The sequence below is a fragment of the Pan paniscus genome, chromosome 12, assembly GCF_029289425.2.
Source record: "Pan paniscus chromosome 12, NHGRI_mPanPan1-v2.0_pri, whole genome shotgun sequence".
NCBI lineage: Eukaryota > Metazoa > Chordata > Mammalia > Primates > Hominidae > Pan > Pan paniscus.
In genome coordinates, this window is record NC_073261.2 from 32,764,551 (window position 1) to 32,790,739 (window position 26,189).

The window sequence follows — 26,189 nt, forward strand, 5'->3', positions numbered from 1 at the left end:
CCCCCCATGCAGCTGTCATTTTCTCTCAAGTTGCATACACTGGCCAGGTAAAGGCAGCTTCTACTCAGCAGGCAAGTGGCCCTCTCACCTTCAGATTTGCCAAAGAAATCCGGGTCCTGCCCTACACTTGCTGGCTCGGCAGGCTTTTCAAAATGCAGGTATCTCTGGAGCCGTTTTGTGAACACCAGGAGCATCACTGGACAAGCCCTGTGCTGGCCCCAGGGTACTCTGTGCACCCGGGTAAGGCTGGAACACACTGGGGACAGGGACCCAACATACTCACTCCGCAAGAGCGTGGGACCTGGGGAAATCGCCAGTTGTTTGCTGTCCTGCCATTGCCGTTCTACACATCCCGGGAGACTATGAGCATGGGTTGTGGTGCCGTAGTGGCTGGGCAGTATCAGAAACATCCATTTTTCACCTGGAAGCAGCAGACACCCAAGGCTCAGGGTAGAAGTGGGGGCTCCATACCATTTCCAGTGCCAACTTCCCATGGCAGAAACAGGAAGGAATGTCTGGCAACCCACCAAGGGTCAGACGCCACATCAGCCTGAGCAGAAGCTGCCTGACACTGGCTGTTCCAATGACAATTAGACGTTCTTGGGAAGGTGGCGCCCTTTGTGGGAGCTCAGGATGGGTGTCCTGGAAGTGCCACTTAAATGGCAGTGAGGCCTCTCAAAATCCCTGTGTTAGAGCTGCAGCTCTCCATGTGGGCTGCAGTGCAGTCACCTATGGAGCTTTAGGACAGGCCCAAGGCTCAGTTCCCTGGGCCAGTGCCTCAATAACTTTCGCAGTTGGGGTAGCCGGCTTGGAGAAGCGAGCCTGGGAGACCACGTGGCACTGCCTGGCTGGGTCCTGGGCTGAGAGAGGTGAGCGTGGGGCTTGTGGTGACTTGGTAATGCTGTGAATTATGTACGTGTGGCAGGAAAGTGCCACAGTGCTAAGGCCCCGCATCTTGGAAATTCCATAGGGTCCACATGAGGATGAACTAAACACCAAATGCAGTCCTCAAAGGAATAATAAAACAAATACCCACATAAGGGAATCTCTGGAACTGAGTCTGGAAGAGGGGGCTGCCTGGTCCACTCCAGGAGAATTTGCCTAAAACAAGTTTGCTTCTCATTGCATTCTCTTTGCTTCTTCTAAACATCACCTCCTCTAGAGGTTACATTACACCCCATTCCTGTAATTTACATCATTCTGGGCTCCTTACCCTTGTTGCATCCTTTTTTACATTTTAAGGATGCCTAGATTCGATTTACTTAAGAGCATATATGGCTTAATTTTATATTTCTGGTAATCATTTATTACATTTCCCCCATTTTATCAAATGACACGTTTTTCTCATGTCTATTTTAATATGTTAAAGATTTTTGTATACAGTGTATCTAAAACTCCTTGCTTAAAATGAGTTTAATTCTAGCAATACAGACATGCCTATCTCTGCATTGTTTTATAATTTGACGATAAATGTTTTTCCTCAATATATGACTGTATTGGATAATACTTTTTAAAAAGATACAATAAAATCTGATCTCTCTGTCTCACTTGATCATGTGGCTGAACCAGCCAATCCCTCCATCAAATAGAAATATCCGGCATCACTTAATCTAATTAATAAAAACATCCAGCGTGCAGGTGCACCCATGATGAGAAGAAAAGACCAAAGCAAACAGCCCAAAAAGGAGAGAATCCCATGATTTCTGTGTAAACTCCTACAGATATCATAAATATTTATTGCTGGAAACAGTGTTTTAAATAAAAGGTCTTCAGGTAAGTGTATAAAAACTTCCTTGGATACAAGGGACCCTATCACTTGTAAAACTTGGCAAATTGGACAACAATTAAAAATACAAAATTACACAGAAAATATCCTTTAATAAATTGATTTTTTTTTAATTGAGACGGAGTTTGGCTCTTGTTGCCTAGGCTGAAGTGCAATGGCGCCATCTTGGCTCCCTGCCACCTCTGCCTCCAGGGTTCAAGCGATTCTCCTGCCTCAGCCTCCCGAGTAGTTGGGATTACAGGCATGTGCCACCACGCCCGGCTAATTTTGTATTTTTAGTAGAGACGGGGTTTCTCCATGTTGGTCAGGCTAGTCTCAAACTCCTAACCTCAGGTGATCCGCCCGCCTCGGCCTCCCAAAGTGCTGGGATTACAGGCGTGAGCCACCGCGCCTGGCCTAATAAATTAATCTTTAAAAAAATCTTAATTGAGGTTCTCTAAAGGGAGCCTTTAGGGAACATGCCCCCTAGGTGTACTGATTGCTAGGGTGGCTGGTGTGAAGCGAATCGATGTGGCTCCCCCAGCCCCTTTCTGGGAGCATCCTAGAGAGACAGCGTGGAAACGCACGCTGCCCGGTGGTCCCGAGAGCTGCCATGGTGCCCAGCCCCGCGGCCTCACCCAGCCCTCAAACCCCGTGCCAAGCACCCGCGGACTCTCACGTCCTCTTCTTCCAGGGCGGCGGGCGCTTCTCCTGCGCCTTGGCCTGGCGCCTCTTCTCGGCCTCCTCCGCCTCTCGTTTCTCCTCCTTGGCCACCTCGTAAGGCCACTTGGGTATCCGCAGGTGGCCGCTGCCTTTGTGCTGCCCTTCCGCGCCGGCCTTTTGGGCTGGAAGGTGGGCGCGGGCACCTTGCTGAGGCGGACCTGGGCACCACCACGCTGGGCCGCAAGCTGCTCTGCTGCAGGCGCTGCAGGGGCAGGAGGCTGGCCGTCCGCGGGGCGGGGGCGGCGGAGCCCCAGGACTCCGGCAGCCGGGCAGGTGGGAGGCCGGCTCTTGGGGAGGCCTTTGCGGAGCCAGCGGCCGCTAGGCCGAGCCGCTTCTGCTACTCTGCGCCCTCCTCTTCGCCCGCCTCCTGCGCCTGCCTCCCCCTACCCCGCGCCGCGCCGCCGGAATTTCCTGCGCCGCCAGGATTTCCTGCACCGCCAGCCGCCTCTTCCCCAAGCACAAGGTGCTCTCGGGGCACATAGTCTGGCACGCGAGGGCCCCGGCGGGGCTGTTAGAGGCTCGTGGTCATCCTGACCATGTGGTCCAGGGCGCCCCGGTCCTCTGGGCCCCGCATGGAGCGCGGCGTCAGCGCGGACAGCTCGCAGTCCCTGAGCCTCTGCAGGCAGTTCTTGGAGCCCTCGGGCTTTTGCGCCCTCTCGGGGAGCGGCGGCAGCTCAAGCTGGTACTTTTCCCCCAACAGCTCCCGGCAGGGGCGCTCCAGGAGCCTCTGGATGAGGCGGACGTATAAGTGGCCACTCCTCTGGCGACATCCCACGGCGGGGGCCCTCGCGTGGACACCCGCCCCTGCTAGCTCAGGGCTCCGATGCGATCCGTTCGACCCTGCATGGCGGCTTTCAACCCGAACGCGTCCCTCCTTCAAGATCAAGACCCTGAACGTAGTTCAACAAGTAGTTGGTGATGATAGCGTGCCCTGACTGGGCCAGGATAGCCTCTTTAGTAAAACAGCCAGGAAAGTCGTGAAACAGATGCTCAGATCCTTTCTTCATTTTCACTTTAATTCAGTGATGCCTCTGTGTCTGTCTGACGACATCTCTCCTGGGGTCTGTGATTCTGCTGGTGGTCTTCAGTGCCTACTGAGAAGGGTTCCTGGACATCATCAGGTATGAAAACCTCAAAGCTCTCGGTCCTCAACGTGAGAACCCTGGGCCAGCGGCATCAGCCTCACCAGGAAACCTGTTCTTCTGCTCATTCTTGGGCCCCACCCCAGGCCTATTCAAAGAAAGACTCCAGGGGCAGGGCCTGGCAGCCTGTGTTTCCACCAGATCTGTGTTAAAGCTCAAATGAACCAGCCCACGTGATGCTGACCAGGAAGCACAAGGCTGAGAGCCAGAGTCCAAGGCAACGGTGCCCATGGGGCCAGAGGCAGCTCCTGCCTGTGCAGCTGTATTTAGGGCTGCGTTCCCCTCCCTGTCCTGCCAGTTGACGTCAGTGTGGGGTTACTCAGCTAAGGCCACCACCGTATATCCATAAAGCCGTGGTAGCAGGCGACATTAAGGCTGGTCCAGCCATTGTGGTCAGTCTCCTGCGCCTTCTCAACGCTCACCCCTCACCGCACCAGCGTCCGCAGCAGCCCCACGCCTCCCGGACGCCCTCCTCCGGGACGCTCTCCAAGCCCTCGACGCCGTGCTCCTCCTCGTCCTGGAAAGGGTACAGAGTCGTCCCAGGCTATGCTGCAGGTGTGGGGCCCTGGAACTCTTTGTAGTCAGCGCGGTCCTCCTCGACCTGTGCGCCTAGGAGTGGGGACGGCGGTGGCGGGGTCATGCAGCGCTCCCAGCCACCCTGCGGCCGGGTCCCAGCCAGCAGCACCATGCCAGCGGCCGGAGGCGTGGGCTGGGGGCCGGGGCACCGTCCCAGAAAACCGGGCGCGCGCCAAGGTCCCTGCTTCTCGCTTCCGCGTCCCCAGAGAAGCCGTAGCTCCCGCCCCCAGCCCGGCAGAAACCTCCCTTCTTTACATTATTAAGTTTGTTTTCATTTTAATTTTCTTAGGACATTGATAAAATCACTTTCGGATTTTTGAGATTAAAAATTAAATAATTTTCATCTTTACCCTTTTTTAATTTTTCACACTTTATTTTAATGCTTTTATTCTTTTGTAAATTTTAATTATTGTAATTTATATCTTCAATTATTATGGAAGAATTTTAGAAAAGTCTTTTCACATAATAAAGACCAATTCATGAACTATTATTTATTCTCTCCTCTATCTCAAATACGGACTTTAAACTTTTAGAACACTTTTTGTTTTGAGACTCTTGTTACTTATGTGACATTTTAACTATTCACTCTTCTAGTGAATTTTTAATGTCATTCAAAGGGTACATCTTTCTACACTGAGAATTAAACAAAGTTCTCAAAAATATTCTCAGATAATTTAGAATTTCACCTTCCACTGGCATGTTAAGTATATTCTCCTTCCCTTCTAATGCATATTTTCCCCACACGTCCTCATGTTATACTCCTTATTCACCCTCCATTCAAGAGGTGATTTTATTTATTTATTTATTTATTGAGACAGAGTCTCAGTCTGTCACCGAGGCTAGAGTGCAGTGGCATGATCTCGGTTCACTGCTATCTTTGCCTCCTTGGTTCAAGTGATTATCCTGCCTCAGCCTCCATAGTAGCTGGGATTGCAGGTGTGCACCACCATGCCCCGCTAATTTTTGTATTTTAGGTAAAGACAAAGTTTTACCATGTTGAACAGGCCAGTCTTGAACTCTTGACCTAAAGTGATCCACCTACCTTGGCCTCCAAAAATGCTGAGATTACAAAAACAGCAACTAAACGCTGGAATGATGACTGGGAACTTGTCTAGAATCTCCAGTGATTATCCTCCTTATAACAAGGCAGAAAGCCTTCCTCAGAATTATCTGGACTGACATCACTCATTGTCCAGACCTGTTAACAGACTCCTGCAACAAGTGCTGTGAGTCTCAAATGTGCTCCTTCAATAATGCAGTAGAAGGCCTGAGTTTCCACATAATAGTATCCTTGAATGCCTGGAGACTTAAGGCACAAGAATGTATTGATCCTATGAACTTTATGTTTTGTAAAATTTCAGATTATGTGAGGTGTTTGGACAAATTAAGTTTCAGGGTGATATCCACTATTGAGACAGAAAATTAGTTTAAAGAATTAAGACCTCAAAGTCCAGAATGAGAAAAATTTGTTTTTCTTAGAGCCTCGTTATAACTGTCTTATTTGTTTTATAGATGTAAGTACTAGAGGACAAGCTCTACCTGATATAGCTGGCCTAGACATATGCAGATTTATTAATTGTAGAAGAAATAATTATACCTTTCAGGTAAAATGGCTATGCAAAATAATTAGTTGCTGTTTTTGAGACAAGTTCTCACTCTGTCACCCAGGCTGGAGTGCAATAGCACAATCAGAACTCACTGCAGTCTCAAACTCCTAGACTCAAGCAATCCTCCCAACTCAGCCTCCTGAGTAGCTGGGACAACAGGTGCACACCACCACTCAAGGCTAATTTTCTTTTTATTTTTGGTAGAGATAAGGTCTTACTATGTTGCCCAGGCTGATCTCAAACTCCTGGCCTCAAGTGATTTTTCTGCCTTGGCCTCCCAAAGCACTGGGATTATAAGTATGGCCACTGTTACCAGCCTTAGATCATTTTTTTTTAATACAGATAGCTTCCCAACTAAAAATATTTTATTAGAATTCTCTGAATTCAGCAAAGCAATGTTATTACTGACCCAGTCTTCACTTATTTTCAGCTGACATGGAAGAACAAAATTACCTTTATTTTTAAATTTATTTTATTTTATATTTTCAAGGTGCAAAGTATGTTGTTTTGAGACACATATACATAATGAAATGATTACTATAATGAAGAAAATTAACAAATCTATCATATCACTTAGCTGTGCTTCTTTTTTATGATAAGAACACCAAAAATCTAGTCCCTCAGAATATTTCCCAAAAACAATACATTATCAAATATGCCTACAGGTTGTACATCAGATTCACTTATTCTACTACGCCTTTACAACTTTTGCCCTTCATTTACCTATTTCCTTCCCGCCAATGTAACCACCTTTTTTTAATGTATTGAACTTTTAAAAATAGATTTCAAATATGAGTGGAACCATGAAGGATTTTTCTCTGTGTGTCTGTCTTATTTCACTTAGGAAACGTGCCATTTACATGCCTCCTAAATTTAGTACAGAAATAGAGTGCTAGTCAAGAATGTGTCTCAGTTTTGTTAGATTAATTTTTTCCAAGTTATCCTCTTTATCAATTTTCACTTTTTGTACTATAGAAGAGTCAAAATTATTGTATTTAAAAATCTGTAACAAGGCTATTGATAAATAACTTCTTTTAGGGATAGAAAACTCAGGAAGTTCAAGATTTCTGGATTAATGATTGACAGTGTTCTTAGTGGTCCCTCTTTGATTTATTTCAATTGTAAGTAATTCTTGGTGATAGTCTAACATAAATTCTGACAGGTGAAGAGAATAAATAAGTATCTCTAGGAGAATCAATAGAATAAGATTATCTTGGTTAAATGGCTAAGAAAGTATGCTAAATAGACACAAAAACTTTTTCATCTTCCAAAATCAGAGTTAAATAGTAAATAATCGTAAAGTAGCTAATTCTGTCTTTCTGCAAAAGTGAATCTGAGCTAAATTAGAAGAATGTCAGGAATAAATTTTTCCTTGAAAACTAGGAACAAATAATGTAATTAAATTATGAGGCACTGACTGTTGCATACAGTTTTATGTTGCGTAGAGTTTTAGCATCAACAGAAAAGCTTACAAAACAGGTGAAAATCAAAAAGGAGTGCTGGGTTGGAGCCCTAAGGTGAATAATTTTATCATCTCAGATCACTTGGAAAAAGGCAGCGAGTCCAAAAGAAGCTGGTGATAAGCTTTCTCTCTGCTAACCCCTAATGTTCTGCATGAAATATGTGGAGGCAGAAGAGAGACAGTTTATTATAGAGTCTACGTGGTATAGAGCGAAGGAATAAGAACATTTCTGATAAGTATTTTCAAAATTTGAAGAATCATTCCTATATAAATCATTCATTTAAGAGACTAAAATACATGTAAGATGTTTCTTGCCACATAACCCTCAGCTAGCCAGGCTCTAAAAAGGACAACACTGGACACCTTGACAGTGGTAAAAAGCAGGGTTTACTCACTCTTGAATACTAAGATCTGGTGCTAACCTTAGGCAGCAGCTTGTCTATTTGGTTGAGGTTCAGCTCAAATCTCTTGGGTTATTTTCAGTTGTGCCAGTCATTTAATTTGTTTTCTGAATCAAATAATAAGAATGGATATGGTTTTGAGTGTAAACAGCATTCCCAGATATATCTTACAACTTGGTGTGCCATCTGCCTAATTTTGAACCTATAGGACAGGAATAACTGCATTGTGAAAAATACCAGGTGATTTCCTTAAAGCCAAATACTCTTGTCCCTCCTACTTTTCTTTTGGCTTTCCTGCTGCATGGGACGTGGCAATAAATGGCAGTTTTCTGCACACGGAGATAAAATTCACTTGTTGAGGATGTCAGTCTTCTTGACAACTCCTATATTGGTACAAACATGTGAGAGCAATGCACCTTCTGAATCATTTCAAATTTGTGGTCTTTGTTAGAGCAGGTAAGCCGGTGCCCTAGGAGACATAGCTATTACGTTCTATTATAGAATTTTCCATTCTGTATCATCTGGATTCTTATTTAAAATGTAGACTAATTTTGTTCTTTCTACTGCATAAGAAGGTTTATACCACTTTATGCTTAGTAAATAATTAAATTTATATGTCAGTTTAAATAAGGACAGTCTCCATTGTTTTAAGTCCTTTTCCTGTTCCCCATCATCTTATATAGGAAACTTCCTCTTTCCATGGTTTATATTAAAAAACCTAAGACAATTGAAATCAACCCTATAAAAATTATGCTACAATTATTTTAAACCCTAACATAATAGTATTATCTTTGATATGAATCTGAAAATCAATTTATTTCTTATCTTTTGATAGATATTCATTAGTATGTTCTATCCTATTTTGTTACTTATATTTTGGAAAAGTTTCTTAACGTTAGAATAATATTTATACATATTAACTCCTCTATTTATCCATTTATTCATCTTATTTATTGTGTAATCTATTCTAAAAATTTCACTGGATAATGGTAATATCTTAGCAAAGAAGACAAATACTGCCATTGCTCCCTTGGAATTTTCAATCTGGTAGTAATAAGTATAAGAGTTTTCTGAATATTATAATCTGATATAATATACTCAGAGAAGATGTTATAGCAGAGCAACCCAGCACTGAAAAACTGTTGTATGAGCTGAAATGTGATTAATAACTAAGATGTTGAGAAATAATAAAGTCTGTGAGGTCAACTTAACTTGGTCAGACTTAAAAAGAAAATAAGCACTCTTCTTTATTCTTTATAAGATAAGGTATCCACTACTTCATTTTTCTACCCCAGCCTGGTTCAAATATACAAGTAAGACAAATGGTTTATAGTGTGTACACACAGAGAGTATGAAAACCTACTCTCTGAAAAAGAAATCAGATTAAACAAAACGTATATTGTATGATTTTGTTTATCTGAATGCAAAAACATAAAAAGTAGATTATGTGTTCTGAAGGAATGGGGGAGGGTGAATGGAGAATAAATGTTAATGGGTATTGGGATTCTTCTGGAAGTGATAAAAGTGCACAAGCAGTAGAGAGTTCTGATGGCTACACAAGTGTGATATGCTAACAATCTCTGAATTAAATACATTAGAACATGACTTTCACGGTAAGTGAATGAATCTCAACAAAACTTGTACAAAAAAAGCCATTATTGATGTTCTAGTAAAGATTCCACAATAATTTACTAATTAAAATAACTTAATTAACAAATGTAACATTCAAGTTGGTTATCCAATTTATAACCATAAAGTAATTACATTCCACGAAGTTACAATGAGCTCACAGGCTCTCACACATAGGGTCTTAGGACACCATTTGCCTCATATATGGGATGGCACAATAAATCATCATGAAACCAAATTTTCATGTACAACCAAAGCAAAAGAAAGGCCTCAGAGGGGAAGAGAAGGAGGAAGGAGGAAAACCATAGATAGGAGAACCTTTAGAAATATCAAAAAAACTCACAGATCCATTATCATAATCCAGAGACACCCCAACCCGACCCAGAGGCCTTTGTACATACTGAATTAAAGGTGGAGAGTTGGTGGAGAGACTATAGTGATTGCTCCTCTTTGAGGAAATTTAAAAAAGTGTTTCATCAGAATCAATAGCGATATTGGTATCTGCTGTCCTGGAATCTGAACAGACTCCCAGAATCCAGTTGGAGGAGTGGGTCACATCCACTTCCCAGTAATGCCTGCAGGAGGTGAATGCTTGTGCTCCCCACACAGCAAAGCTCTCCACTCCGTGGGGATCCATGGGTGCACTGCGACGGTCATCTACAAATATCACATGTCTCACATCCTCAGAAAGGCTCATATAGCAAGAAGTCATTTCCGTGCTCAGAGCGTTATCCACTGACAAGGAAAAAATATTATGTTAGTGAGTGTTATGAGGGACAGAGGCTCTGTGGCCCAATTATTCACTTCATTTGCTCTTCTTCCAACAAAATACAGAAAAAAGGAAGCCAAGAGGGTTCAGACCCATGCATCCATGAAGATAAAATGTTATTACAACTCTACAGCACAAACAATTATGTATTATTCCTTAAATAATAGAGAAAAAATGTGACCATATCACTGGGCGAAGTAATGATTTAATGTCTACATCTGCATAGTTTGTTTCAGGACATATCTAAAATGGTTTTTTTCTTCAATAGAAAACTCTTCTTGTGTTATTTGTCTTTAAGATCATCAACAGGTAGACATCAATTTGCTCTGATATGAGTATTGGAATGTATGTTATGCCTGTTATGGACACAAACATCAAAAATTTGGTAGAAATTAACACACGTAAAGTTTTTTTTTTTTTTTTATAGGCCAGTGTACTTTATTATGTTAACAGTTAACTTCATATTAACCAAATTTGAGTTTTTAAGTTTCTGAAAAGAATACTCTGGCTTTACATTATCTGTTTAGTCCCTGATTCAATCTACTCTGGGTTCCTGCCCTCTGCTACCTAGACCTGCTCTCTAGAATGGGCCTAACATGGTTAAGCCATGTTCACAGATCCCTCACCTTTCAGTTGTTACGATATGTATCTGATGGCATTAGAATTGTCCTGATTATGGATATTTTAGTCATTTTATTTGTTGATCAAAATGTTCTGATTTTGTAAATAATAAAGATTACTTGTAGAATGCATGTAAATGCACATAGTATATAAACAATTAAAAACCATTATGCCAAATCTAAGCCTTCAAAATTGAATTAAATTGAATAAACACGAAATACTGATGCCACCAGGAGAACTAGTGTCTTCATAACTACATGATATGAATATTCTTTGTCTTCTTATTCTGCAGATAAACTATGTATCTTGCTTTACATTTTCATCAAGCTGTAAGTCAGGAAATTGAGTTTTGATCATTGTAATATTACTACGCAGGTAGAGAAGATGCACATGTTTTGGAAAAGTATGTGTTACCCACATGTCAAAAACAATAAAACTTAAATGGGAAAATCCTGAGCCAAGGGACCCAATAAGGAAATAATTGGAGGCTGGACTGCCAAGCAGCTGGCTCTTACCTCTGAAGTTGTTGAGCATGTCTAGGACTCCAGTTATGCACCATGAAATGAGCTCTGGGTTCACTGGCTGGGGCTTTTGCATCTGTGCCAAATCACTCCTGCAAAAAATGGCCTCAGTTATATTTCCAGGCCCAGAGCTAGTCACACAGTCATACAAAGATATCATATTTTCATAGAAGATGTTTCCTCAGAATTCTGCCAGTTTTGGTTAACTGGGTGTACATTTTATTCCACACTCTAGGGGCCATAAGGATGTTACTTTTTCTAAATTTTACTGGCGTAAAAATCAGTGTGTCCAGATATGTTATTCTCAGACATTATACAACTTCTGAAGTCATTAAAAGTCATGGGCTGCCTCTGCCCATCACACTCCCTGAGGGTATGCAGAAATTCTGGAAATATTTCAAAGAGCAGAAAACTCAGACAAAAACCTTTGGGACCTCAGCCGGCCGTTGCCACTAATGCTAGTCAGTGTCTAACAGAGAAAGTTCACTGAGACAAAAGGCTTTAATCTTTTGTGCAAAACAAAGGAGTCTAATTCCAGCCTGAGCACCCTGCTGCTGAGGGTCCTGAGGCAACCATTTTCCTGAGGTCTTTCCTAGTACTGGGTGTATGGTGATGGAGCAGGCCCGGGTCATTGATGCTTTTAGGAACAAAACCTCCCTCCTCAGCCTATCCTTAGGGAATCTCTGTCCTCCCTCTGTCTTTTTTTTTTTTTTTTTTAACCTCCCACCCCTCTAGAGTAGAAGACACCTCTATGATTCCTCAGAGTAATTTTGTATTAAGATCTGTGGGGTAGGGCTGGACAGGATGGATGGATTGGGAGAACAAACTTCAGAATGGCAAATGTTTTTAGTATATTTGAATTCATACAAATTTTAAGATGAAAACTTTCCAGACCAGAGAAAAGAAGACCTCAGGCCCTCTTTTGAAACAAAATCAGAAATAGCCACTGAGAATGATGTTAGTACCTCAACATGTGTACATCCCCTTCATTCGCAAGAGAACAAACTTTTCAGAAATAGCATTTTTTAATGTAAACTCACCTTGCCAATACATTTCACACATCCTGCAAAAAAAAAAGATACTCTTAATTATGTGACTTTTCCTTCTGCATCTTTTCTCATACTCTTGTTTCTTTCTGTTTTAGTGTTTTAATAATGTATATCTTTTTATTCCCGTCTAAGGAATCATTCATGTCTATGTTAATAACAGAACCTCAACTAAACAATGAAAAGCTTCATCGTTTTCATAAGAAGAAAGGAGCTCAGCAAGAGACGGTGGAGTAAAGCAAAGATATCTAGGTTTCCAGTGTCATTAATTTCCTAATCTTATTTCCAAAGAAAGTTCTGACCACTCATGACAACTATTAAAACAAAGCAGAGAAGCATATGAGAAACAGAGTACATGGACATTGATGAGCAGCTTTTACAAACCTTGCCCAGGCCAGGGAAAACTCTCAATGTCTTCAGCAAATCACTGTTGTATGGGACATCAGAGAGTGAGGAGGAACTAGGACATATACATGGAGTATTACTAACCTTCCCCTTGCCTAGAGTTCTAATGATTTTAGATGATCTCTCTGTGTGGATAGTACTCCAAATTATATTGGAGAGAACTTTGTTATATGTTATCTACTAAAATGGCAAAAATTTCCCAGAGACTACCAAGGTATGCAGTAATAAGTGACTGGACAAATGCAATGGTGGAAGTCAGACAGCATGTGTCACTTAGCTTAGAGCAGTGACATATGAAGGTGACATTTGCATGTCCTGGCAGCATTGTCCAGCAAAGGCTTCCTTTCTTTGGGGATGGACCCTCCCTCCTCACCTGAAGCAGCTCCACGTCAGGCATGTGGCACGTCTCCCACAGCTCTCTGCACATGTCTTTCATCCTTTCTAAATGTTGGGTCATTCTCACTTGACTGTCTTGTAGTTGTTGGAAAAGCTCTTTTGCTTCTCTTTCCAGTTCCTGCAGATGCAGTTGCTCCTACTTATCGAAAAATAGACGCATCTTTTGATATTGAATATTGATTATCACCTTCCTTAATGACACATAGTCCTGCAGAGACATTTGGTTAAAAGGATTACATGTTCTCACTCTCAACAGAAAACTTCAAATAATTATATGCTGGGTGTAATCAAGCAATTTATAAACTTTGTGCCTCACTCTTTCAAAGAGTCTTGAATATTTGCTATATTTTTCTGTCTATTTTTTCCTATTTTTTCAATGTTCCTATTCTCTCTCCCTTTTTAAATCAAAACCTGTATAAAGACTTCTAGTTTCTCTCACTGCGATGCTTCTTCACAGTTCTTATTGAGTCAATTATTTCCTCTATTAATCTCTGTTTTAGGATTTTTCATGTCTGATTTGCCTAAATGTTAAAAAACATTTAGCCATACACCATATTGTGCAGTTGTTTTTTACTTTTACTATATTTTTACTCTATATACTATTCTATTTCTTTCATCTTCCTCACACTCAATCTTAGTGAAATATTGTCTCACCTGCAGTGTCTGATAAGGTTTATACCAACCTTCAAATTTGAACTAGAATACATATCATGCCGTTTATCCAATATACTAGAATTAATTTGGCTAGCTTGTGTGGGCTTCTCTGTTTGCAATTCCTATTATATCAATTGAAATCACTACATTTTCTTGGGATGAAATCACTATCTTTTAACTGGTAGTTTGAATTTAGCCAAAAAGTGTAAGCCGACATTGTGTTTATTGGCATAAAAACAAAGGAAACATTTTCATTCTTACCACTAATGAATGAAATTTGCTAGTTTCCTGATTTAGATTGTTTTGTGTCTCTTGATTGATTTTCCATAAATAGTCCATTTCCTTTATAAGTTTCTCCTGCAAAAGAGGCAAGAAGCTTAGCAATAATGAAGACAGTATAGTAGATTTCATCCCCTTATCAATAAAAAAGGCTGTTATTGAAAGAAACATAAATTTAAGTTAGAGTGGAGTGGTCAGATTTTTCCATGTTAAACAAATTTGGTTCTAATAATTTGGATGTGAAAAGTGATAGAAACATAGAGAGTTTTAAGGGACCCTTCAGATAATATCATCAATTTTCTGAGAAACTGGCTTTTATATAACCTGACTTTGAAAAGTGTTCTTGGTGCAAACCTCCTTTAGTGAAGTCTCAACACAGCTATGATTAGAATGTCAAATTAGTCAGCAACATTGAAAGGACACATTTATGTGTTATGATTGACATGGAATAATCACCACTTCCACCATCCGCATTCTCATCACCATCATTATCACAGGCCCTCATCATTCTTATTTGGGATTCTACACAATTCAAACTGCCTTACAGGCATCTTGTACCCTGCATTCCTGAACAGCCCATCCTATTGGGCTGTGGCTGTGAGCCATGTGCTCTGGTGACTTAGAGCAGGGCCCACAGAGCAATCTCTTATCAGCCTCACAGAAGAGCTCCTTAGTCTCCTCATGGAGCACACAGATATTGTCTGAGCTGTTGATATTCTGAGGTCTGGTCTGTCTGGCTAGGAAAGCCAGCTTTTTGAGTGCCACATTGGTGTTGAAGTCGGGCTTCTCTGAGATTTCTCTGCACTCAGGGCAGCGCATTGGTGCTCTGCCTTCTTCCCAGCAGAGGCGGAGGCAGGGCCAGCAAAAGCTGTGTCCAGTCAATGGTGATTGGGTCTATGAAGTAGTTCATGCAAATAGAGCACATGAGCTCATTCTGGAAGGCTTGCGGGGTGTCTGAATCCATGTTTCAGAAAATTTAAAAAAAAAAAAGTGAGAATTTCTTTCTCTTATTTTTATTTGCCCCAATGAAAAGGAAAAAAAAGCCGGTGGACAATTTTCCTTGTCTACTTGAGCTATGTCCAATATGTCTAATAAGTTAGCTCTAGTACAAACTGAGACATAGTAAATGCAAACATGCTGGATTTATAAAGTTTTCCCTCAATAGCCATTGAAGATTGGGTCCAAGACTCCCTTAGATACTGAGCTTCTAAGATGTTCAAGTCTCTTATTAGTAAATGGTATGGGATTTGCATGTAATCTAAAACTATCCTCCTGAATACTTTATGTCTTGATTACTTTGAATGCCTAATACAATGTAAATGCTGTATAAATACTTGTAATGCCATACTGTTTAGGAACAGCAAGAAGCTTGTTAAAAATATGTACATGATTGGCAGGGCGCGGTCACTCACGCCTGTAATCCCAGCACTTTGGGAGGCCAAGGCGGGCGGATCACAAGGTCAGGAGATCGAGACCATCCTGAATAACACGGTGAAACCCTGTTTCTACTAAAAATTAAAAAAAAATTAGCCAGGCATGGTGGCACATGCCTGTAGTCCCAGCTATCTGGGAGACTGAAGCAGGAGAATCACTTGAACCCAGGAGGCAGAGGTTGCAGTGAGCCGAGATCACGCCACTGCACTCCAGCATGGGTAATAGAGTGAGACTCTGTCAAAAGTACATGTTCAGTACAGCTGCTTTTTTCTTCTTGTAAATATCTTTTATCTGAGATTAGTTGAATCCATGGGTATGAAATTTATGGATATGAACAACCAACTGTGATTCAAATAAGAAAATGAGATGAGAATAAAATACCTCATGGTATTTTATTAAACATTTTGTTAAACAAGTCATGCTCTCAATCATTCCCAGTTACTTAGACAAGCTTAAAGCCTAGGCAGAGGGTAAAAGCTGGGATGATTTCTGAGTCACTTACATAAGCTGATTAACGAAGAAGCACATTCTGAATCTCGTCCTGTCTCTGTCATTCTATCTCTTTTGATGATTCCATGATGATAATATATGAAAGACACTTAGTATCTATGCTATTATTCTATACTCCCTGCCTCCAAACTCACCTATAAAGTTTGCTCAGACAATTATAAATGAAGTAGGTTTTATCTAAGATTGATTAATCAGAGTGGACTGTCAACTCCTAAAATTATCAATCATTAAATTTGTCCCTTTAACTTTAATATCAAACTCTTCTGTTCAATACATTAAACGTAAATAAGATCTATTATTTTTAATTTTTTTTTCTGTTGTTGAGACGCGGTCTCGCTCTGTCACCCAAGCTGGAGTGCAGTGGCGTGATCTCAACTTACTGCAACCTCAGCCTCCCAGGTTCAAGCAATTCTCCTGCCGCAACCTCCCGAATAGTTGGTATTACAGGCGCCTGCCACCACGCCAGGATAATTTTTTTTGTATTTTTAGTAGAGACGGGGTTTCACCATGTTGGCCAGGCTGGTTTCTAACTCTAGACCTCAAGCGATCTGCCTGCCTCGGCCTCTCAAAGTGCTAGGCTGCAAACATGAGCCATTGTGCCCAGCCGATTAAGTCTATTTTCAACAGCTTTCAAATCTAGTCTACAAACTGCAGATTTTGAAGAGATAGCAAATAGACGTTTGCAACAATAATTTTCAAAGTAATTCAACATTTTTAACATTTACTTTGGCGTACATTATAACCATTACTACAGGCCCACATTCTAGTGTACATTTTAGGTATTTTATGGGTTCTATCATTTCATGAAACTATGGAAATATATCTTTTCACACCTAAAAAATCTAATAATACAGAATATAGTCACATAAAAACAATCAAATAGCAAGGGAACACAAACCCTATGTTACAAATTGAACATACTTTATATTGATTTTCTGTAAAATCACTAAGACAGTTACTTGTTTGCTTAGAAAAGACCCAAGCATGCTGCCAGGTAAATTTAAAGTGTTTTGAAGAGAAAAGGTGAGCACGATGGGTTTACTGCAAATTTTATACTCACAAGACTATTGTGAATGGTCTCAGTCTAGAAGATCTGTAGATATCCAGATTAGAAGTAACTCCTGGTGCTCCAAAGCCTAGCAGCCACAATTCCAGTGGGTCCTCACAGAAGGAGACAGAAATCTCTGGACAAGCATCCTTTTAAAGGGTATGGGCCCACGAAAGACCACACTCACTTCCTGAGATTGATTAGATTGCATGGAAAGGGATAAATTGGCTGATTAGGTTTATAAAGTATTGAAAACCACACCTGAGGGCTCAAAGCTCAACAGACAAGTTTGGAATGAGATGCAAGAAAGTTGACTTAACACAGGTTATTCAAAGAAATATTTTAATTAGCTGGGCGTGGTGGCTCAAGCCTGTAATCCCAGTGCTGTGGGAGGCCCAGGTGGGTGGATCACGAGGTCAGGAGTTCAAGACCAGCCTGGCCAAGATAGTGTAACTCGGTCTGTACTAAAAATACAAAAAAATTAGCCGAGCTCGGTGGCAGGCACTTGTAGTCCCAGCTACTTCGGAGGCTGAGGCATGAGAATCACTTGAACCTGGAAGGCAGAGGTTACAGTGAGCTGAGATAGCGCCACTGCACTCCAGCCTGGGAGACAGAGCGAGACTCTGTCTCAAAAAAAAAAAAAAAGAAATATTTTAAGTATAACAATTATTTCATTAAATATTATCACTTGCTAACTTTTTTTTATTTCTTTTGAGACGGTATCTCCCTCTGTCGCCCAGGCTGTAGTGCAATGACTCAGTCTCAGCTCACCGCAACCTCTGCCTCTCAAGTTCAAGCGATTCTCCTGCCTCAACCTCCCAAGTAGTTGGGATTACAGGTGCCCGCCACTAAGCCCAGCTAAGTTTTGTATTTTTAGTAGAGATGGGGTTTCACCATGTTGCTCAGGCTGGTCTCGAACTTCTGACTTCAGTTGATCTGCCCACCTCGGCCTCCCTAAGTGCTGGGATTACAAGTGTGAGCCACTGCACCCCGGGCCACATGCTAACTTTAAAATTTTGTTTCTCACTCTGTTTTAAAATTATAATTGCTTAAGTGCCTAGCCGTTATTTATCTGAATATGTTCAAAGATAACACATTAACTGGGATTACCAACACATCTGTGCTGTGTAACTCTCTTGTTTAAAAAAGTATAGCAAGGAACTCAATTGTGTTTCACATAATTGTATATATAATGGTTGATAGAATTAGTTGTATCAGCCTGTTTTTCTTATTTTTACTATTTTATGACTATTTCCTAATGATTGTTTTATATGAAAATAAAATCTGTTTTTATTCATCCACCTTTTTGAATAATTTTAAAACTGATACTTTACATATATGTACATAACTGTCTATAACAATGTTATATATTCATATTTTTAAAATTATATAATAATTATTTACACAATAATAATTAGTATTATTACTTATTTTTGCGATGCACTCTCGCTCTGTCACCCAGGTTGGAGTGCAATGGCATGATCTTGGCTCACTGCAACCTCTGCCTCCCAGGTTCAAGTGATTCTCCTGCCTCAGCCTCCCGAGCAGCTGGGATTACAGGTGTCTGCCACTGTGACCGGCTAATTTTGGTATTTTTAGTAGAGATAAGGTTTCACCAAGTTGGCCAGGCTGGTCTCGAACTCCTGACCTCAGGTGATCCGCCTATCTCGGCCTTCCAAAGTACTGGGATTGCAGGCATGAGCCATGGCACCTGGCTGCTATTTACACAATAATTATGTGCATAATTATCTTTAATAGTGCATGAAAGTTATTTTTAACACAGTTGCCATACTAACAGATTTTGTTGTCATTTACCATGATTTAATAAATCACCAATGTTTACACATAGTTGTATTCATAAATTATCTAATGTTTGGCGATTTAGGTCATTTCTATAAACTTAAAATTAACAAACCTTGCTAGAAGTTGAAAAAGTAAAGATCTATATAAAAGTCACCATTTACATATTAATAGACATTTAAAAAATTATAAAAGACAGCACATCCCAGAAAAAGATGAAGTGGCTGCCTTTTTAATCAGTCCATGGCATTGCAAATTAGTATGTTTTCTGAAGTGTCATTTGATCAGCATTATGCTTCAAAAAATATATCCAATAAAGTTAAGAAAAGATAATCATAGATACATATATGCAGACTTTTCCAGAAATGTTCTTTGAAAACTGCTTCAAACACTTCTTAAAATGTTGCATATTTTCTACCTAAGTGTAGAGAAGAAAGGCTTTCTAGTATTGTCACTTATCAGTCAAAATTCAATTCTACATTTTGTAGACTGCCCTGTATTAGACAGAAATAAACAATAAGCAACTTACAAGACGCATATAAAAGAATAAAAAATAGTTGCAAATTTTAGTGCTAGAAGCTGAAAAAGTTATTATCTATTTTACTACAACTGTGTTATCATTCAGGATACGTAAGAGAGAAAAAGCAGTATTTCCTTACCTAACCAAAAAATACTCTGTCATTTTGACAATGAGAACACTTGGACACAGGAATGGGGAACATCACACACCGGGGCCTGTTGTGGGGTGGGAGGAGTGGGGAGGGATAGCATTAGGAGATATACCTAATGTAAATGACGAGTTAATGGGTGCAGCACACCAACATGGCACATGTATACATATGTAACAAGCCTGCACATTGTGCACATGTACCCTAGAACCTAAAGTGTAATAAAAAATATATATATAAAAATACTGTCATTCAAGTGAAAAATCAGACATTTATTGATTACCAATTCTATGCTAAAAACTGTTCTAAGTGCTTCACATGTTCCAGCTTACTTCTTACAACGACCCCATGAGATAAATAATATTTTATACTCATTTGAAGATCAAGAAACGTAAGAATAGGAAACTTAAATAAGTTGCCCATAGGCATACTCTAATTAAGTAGGAGAACTAGGGTTTGGAACCAGGCCATCTGTCTCTGAAAACTGCTTTCCTTTCAGTTACATTAAATATGTTGCCAAAGTATGTTCCTAAGGCACCAAATTACATACAATATTTTGGGGGGATGCTTCTCACATGCTGGCAGAATAGATCAGAAAGTTGAAAAAGCTTTCAAGTATTGTGCAGGTTTTGGTCCTTTTTTTTTTGAATAATAATATGCACACTGTCCTACATCTACCATACTGTCCAACTCTCTATCAATGACATGACAAAAAGCCTGTGAGCATGCTCAGCCACACCCCATAACTAAGGCATTGTGGAAATCCTAGTGTGAAGTGCAGCTCTTCTTTTCAAAACACAGAATGTCTCAGAGGGTCTCATATGTGCGCTACTCTGATTACTCACAAAATGAGTGTCTACTATGGACTCTCCTTACTGGTAGAGATTGGAGCCAAAATTGTAACAAACCTGCAGGTTCTGCACATGTATCCCAAAAATTTAAGTAAAATTTTAAAAAAGTGTAAAAAAAAAAAAAACAAGACTAAGTCCATAAAGAGCTCGTGGTCTAGTAGTTCATACAAACGAAAGGACAGTCATCCTAAAAGTCTTCATAAAAGAAATGACACCTAAGCTGAAATCCAAAGGATGAAGGTAGTCTTTTCTTTTCTGATAGTAAAGTCTATGTGACAGCAGTTGTCATGAGAAAAGATTTCGGGACCTGGTATGGTGGCTCATGCCTGTAATCCCAGCACTTTGGGAGGCCTAGGTGGCTTGACTGGTCAGGCGGAGAAGTTCAAGACCAGCCTAGGCAACATGGTGAAACTCCATCTCCACAAAAATATAAAAATTAGACAGGCACAATGGTGCACGCCGGTAATCTCAGCTACTTGGGAGTCTTAGGCTGGACAATTGCCTGAGCCCAGGAGGCAGAGGTTGCATTGAGCCGGGATTGTGCCACTGACTCTGGCCTGGATGACAGAGCGAGACCCTGTCTCACACACACAAAAAACTGTTAGTTCTGTTCTTTTGCTGGGTTGATGTCCTTGTATTCTATCTAGGCCAGAATGTTTCTGAAATGCAAATGTGCCTACGTTCCTAGCTGCTTAACCTTATTATGGGATTTTGATAAGCTACAAGTAGTTACACTCGTCTCGATGTCTTCCAAAATGTACTTCATGTATTTGGTGCTCAATGTATGAATCGTTCTTCCCACAAATGCCTTGGATTCTAGTAAGGGTGAGTTCTTTGTATTTCTTTAACTTGCCACAATCATCCATATTTCTATTATTTTGTATAACATGATTACCTTGTCAGTGGAAATATAAATACGTAAAATTACTTTGAAACACTGTGGCATTGCCAGTAGAATTGACGATCAACAAATTTTATAACCCAGACATTCCAGCTATCAGAAGATACTGTCAGGAAAGAGAATCTATTGAACATTTGCATTAGGAGAAGTGTTCACAAAATCAAAATACAAAAATCATTCCAAATGTACAACAGCAGAAAATGAATAAATATATATTTTATTATGCAACATTTATCCAACTTTGGGTTATCCACTACAAACTCACTCTTGATTGTTTACATAAATAGATCTGGACCCTTTAAATATTTTTTCTTTGCCACGTGTTAAGATGTCAATTTTTGTGAGTAGAAAGCACTGGAGAGAAATTCCGAAAAAGCGCTTCCAATTTGCTTTGGAAATGACACCTCCAGTGTCTGGCCCCGAGGGCATACAGGGATACACCGATGACCAGATTCTGTAGTTCAGGCTGCTGCTATAGCACGCACTTCCTGAAGTTCATGGTGGCCAGGAGAACTCAGCAGCCGTGAGCTCCTCCTGATACTGTCCTTTGCCATATTTGCAGTGGAGCCCGTCTAGCATGACATTTCTTCATAAACAGCTTTACAAGTGGCCCAGAAGGCAAGTTTCTGGGGAGCTCTGAAGTGTGGATTTAAAGCAAGTTTTTCAAGCGCAACAGCACAGCGACTTCTTTTTTTCTTTTTCTTTTTTAAAGAATTCTATTGATGGTATCTAAACAGCTAATGAATGTAGATAGCTAACATGAATGAGAAATATCTGTGCCAGAACATTCTGAATCTTAGTGTGGAAAAAAAAAATACATGTCTTTGTATCACAATTCCCATTTTCAAATGTGAGGAAAGTGCCACAACATAAAATGTTACCAAACAGATGGGCGTTTTTCAAGATGCAAGAGCTCTAAAAGTAATTATATGTATATAATTATATACACCACATGCAGGTACACACAAACCCACCAGCAATACCACCACCATTGTCAACTTTCCACATTATTAAAAACAGCAAGGATGTTGAGTATTTTATTATGAAAGCTGAGTCCTTCTTGGTCCTATTTGTTGGCTCTATTTTTTTTCCAGCTTTCTGGTACCTGGGACTTTTCAGAGTCTGGAACAGACAGTGAGCCATTATAGAAAAGTTTAATTAAATTAATATTCATTTTTCATGCTTCTAGTTTTCCTTCACCTTACGTGGAATAGGACTATAAGGGTTTTTCATATTAATTTATGAGATGTAGTTAAAAGGAAATATTGGTAATGCATTGGTGTGTCAAACTGTAAACAGTGGTCCATTAGACGTGTTATAGGTTTGTCTTATGTAATATTACATCATATAGAAAGGGCAGCAGTCCTGAGTTTACCACTGTCCTCTCTGTATAATGTTATACATTTTTAAATTTTAGGGATTATCAAGTTTACCTCCCATTTTGCAAGAAAGCAGTTGACATTTAAAGAGGTTAAGTAAATTGTCCAGAGGTCAAGGAGCAAATTATCCACGTTTTCAAATTCTTCAATTCCTGTGTAAGCTTTCCATTTATTCTCAGCTCAGGGAGTGGACCTCATGTTTAAAAAAAGTGATAAAAGTAAGCAAACAAATGGCAACCATCAACAAAAATGACACAATTCCCTCCTTTGGAGTGTCGTGAGGGAGTTATATGTTATAAAATTCATTATTGAAATTTGAGGCATGAAAGTTCATGGTCCAAGTAAACTGGGGGCAGAGACTGGGTTAATGGAAAGGCTATGTAGCCATTAATGGCTCATCCCAAGCATAGCTGACCATGACCTCCACTGTGTGCAGTGGAATCCTGGGAAATTTAAGAGCTACTCTCTAGTACGCCGAGACTTTGTAGGCCCATTCAGAGAACTTAATAAAACAACATGGTTTCAGGTAATGGCAACAAGTTTTGTAGCTCAAATCACCCAAGACATTTAGATATGTATTCCAGGCTGTTAGTTTAATGTTTGCTGTATGTACCATGTAGTCGTTTCTGTTAATTATGTTTCTTAACTAATTTTTAGAAAGAGTACTCTATTTGAATGTTCACAACTGATAGGGAAAAAGGTGGGAATGGGAATGGGAAACTGTACAAATATTTAATGACTCTAAATATTTGGGAGAACTGAGGAAATGTCACATGGATTATGGTGCTAAAAAGGACTGTTATCTAATTGAGTTGTTTGTCCTGATCCATTTCCTGATCCTTATCTTATTGTACTATTCCATCTTCTGCCACTTAAATTCACAGAAACAAAATGCAAGCAAACGTCTTTCTTCTTCCTGCCTTCCCAGACTGATTTAATAAAAATGGCTAGATTTCTAGGAAGCACAGCGACTTCTTAACATTCAGTGAGGCCAAGGGGTGAGGGGACTCTTCATTGGAACTTCCTTATATGTGCTCATCACGTATTATTTAGACTTCTTAGATTCTACTAGACAATATTTCATTGCTCAAATGCTGTTATAAATAATCATTCTTTATATTAACTTTCCCTATTCACATTATTATATGTTTTCTCTGTCTTGATGGACCCTGAATCTTACTTTCATTTGAATAAATGCTCTCTATCTATCTATCTACTTATCTATCTATCTAAACCCTTAAAGACGGTGGAAAAAAAATCAAGTACCATAAAAATATACATGGTATGATTTTACTTATAAAAAGTTCAAAACTACCTAAAGCCAAAACGTAAGACATGTTAATAATATAGCCACGTGTGATAAAATTATAAAGAATAACAGAGCAAATAAAGATAAACACAAAATTCAAGAAAGTGAATGAGCACAACTGTCATTAGTGCATGGAGAACCAAAAGATATTGGAAATGTTATTTTCTTAATAAGGTTAGTAGGTTCACAGATATTCATTTCATGACAATTTTTCTCTATACTCGTGTGTTACATTATAGTCTTTTATATAAATAAGATATTTTTGATAAAAAATAATGATTTCTTATGCTATAGAGTGATCACATTTACTAAAAGTGTAATTTAATCGGTGTCCCAACTATTGTGCTGAGATAGTGATCCTCTCAGCCTTGGGAGGCCAGGCAGGGCGTGAGACCTCTGGCTTGGAGCAGTTGTGCATATTCCACAGTGTGCTCTATGACAAACTGATGTTTTCCCATGTGTGAAGCGTCATGAACACATTAGACTTGATTCTCTGATAATGCCAGATGAGAGTTTCACAATATTTGTCTATTCCCCTTGGATTTAATACTGAGTTTGATTCTTCCACTTCAGAATAACCTTGTATAATTATAAATTTTAATGTTTTATTTTTAATCCATGACAAGAAAATAAAACATATACACAAACATATATATGAACACTCACATAACTTTATATAATATGTAGCTTCATTTCTAATATACTAATTTAAAAATTCATCAATATACCCATCATGATTCTTTCTGAGTGATATATCACACAATTCAATATAGGTTCTCTAAAGAATCCTCATAGGCTACTTGGTTCAAAGCCTCTGAAGCTGCCTGCACTGTGAAGGCAGCAACAGAAATCTTTCTCTTCACTTCTCCCCTAGCCTTGCAAGGGTCCACCTTGCTTTTAATTTCAAACAGAGCATTAGAAATTCCTGGAAATGACTCCCCTGAATACTTGCTGTGGCTGCTCGAAGCATAGATGACATGCCTGTTGATAAAACAGTAGGCTGTTTACTAGTTGCCCAAATGATATAGAGGAGAAACATAAGAGCACTCGACAATTCTAACATTGAATATTTCTAATTTAACAATTAGAACAAGCCACTTGTCAACTGAACCTCCACATTCAATCATCTCTAAAGACTCCTCTGGCCGGGTGCGTTGGCTCAAGCCTGTAAGCCCAGCAGTTTGGGAGGTTGAGGTGGGTGGATCATGAGGTCAAGAGTTCAGGACTAGCCTGGACAGCATGGTGAAACCCAGCCTCTACTAAAAACACAAAAAATTAGCCGGGCACGGTGGCATGTTCCTGGAATCCCAGCTACTCAGGAGGCTAAAGCAGGAGAATTGCTTGAACCTGGCAGGCGGAGGTTGCAGTGAGCCGAGATCATGCCACTGCACTTCAGCCTGGGCTCCAGAGCAAGAAGACTCTGTCTCAAAAACAAAACAAAAGAAAACAAAACAAACAAACAAAAACAACCAAACACCAAACAAACAAAAAAACTTAAAGTGGTAAGTGGTTCAGTGCTACAATAGTAACAACGGTATAGTAACCACAGCAATCATGCTCAGTATTAAAGTATTTACTTACAATTTTTCTAATTCTTTAAAATAAACGACGCACAGTTGATATTAGTATTTCACAGAGGAGGAAACTTAGGTCTGAGAAATCAAGTGGCTAAATGATTTGTCTCAAGGCACATTACAAGTAAGTGTTGATTTTTTAATACATTACAATAAATTATAGCACAACTGTGATCATCAAAGTCTTGTTTGTGATTAGCCAACCTTCTATTGTAATTTTTTGTCCTTTTTAAAAAAGTCACACTACCATGTTAGAATATGTAACATAAAACATGAAGAATCATCAAAAACAATTTTGTAATGTTTCACATGACCACAGCAGAAGAATGTTTTATAGAACAGGCTAAGACAGATTACGCAATAGACCTAGGAAAGAAGGACAAACACGGAAGTAAAGAGATAAATAAGGCCAGGAGTGGTGGCTCATGCCTGTAATCCCATAAATTTGGGAAGCTGAGGTAGGAGGATTGCTTGAGGCCTGGAGTTGTAGACCATCCTGGGCAACATAGGGACACTCTGTCTCTACAAATCAAAGTACAAATATTAGTTGGGCATTGTGGCATGTGACTGTAGTCCCAGTGATTTTGGAGGCTGAGGTGGAAAGATTGATCAAGCCCAGGAGTTTGAGGCTGCAGTGAGCTAAGATTGCACCACTGAACTCCAGCGTGGGAGACAGTGTGAGAAGCTGTCTCTTAAGAACAACAACATAAGCGAGGGCG

At 40.0% G+C, this 26,189-nt stretch overlaps 2 pseudogenes; both read right to left on the minus strand.

Annotated features, from left to right (window-relative positions):
* Positions 1–1,283: 1,283 nt before the first annotated feature.
* Positions 1,284–4,318, minus strand: LOC134728605 (ankyrin repeat domain-containing protein 33B-like; annotated as a pseudogene).
* Positions 4,319–9,317: 4,999 nt separating this feature from the next.
* LOC100977030 (tripartite motif-containing protein 64C-like) lies at positions 9,318–14,960 on the minus strand (annotated as a pseudogene).
* Positions 14,961–26,189: the final 11,229 nt, after the last annotated feature.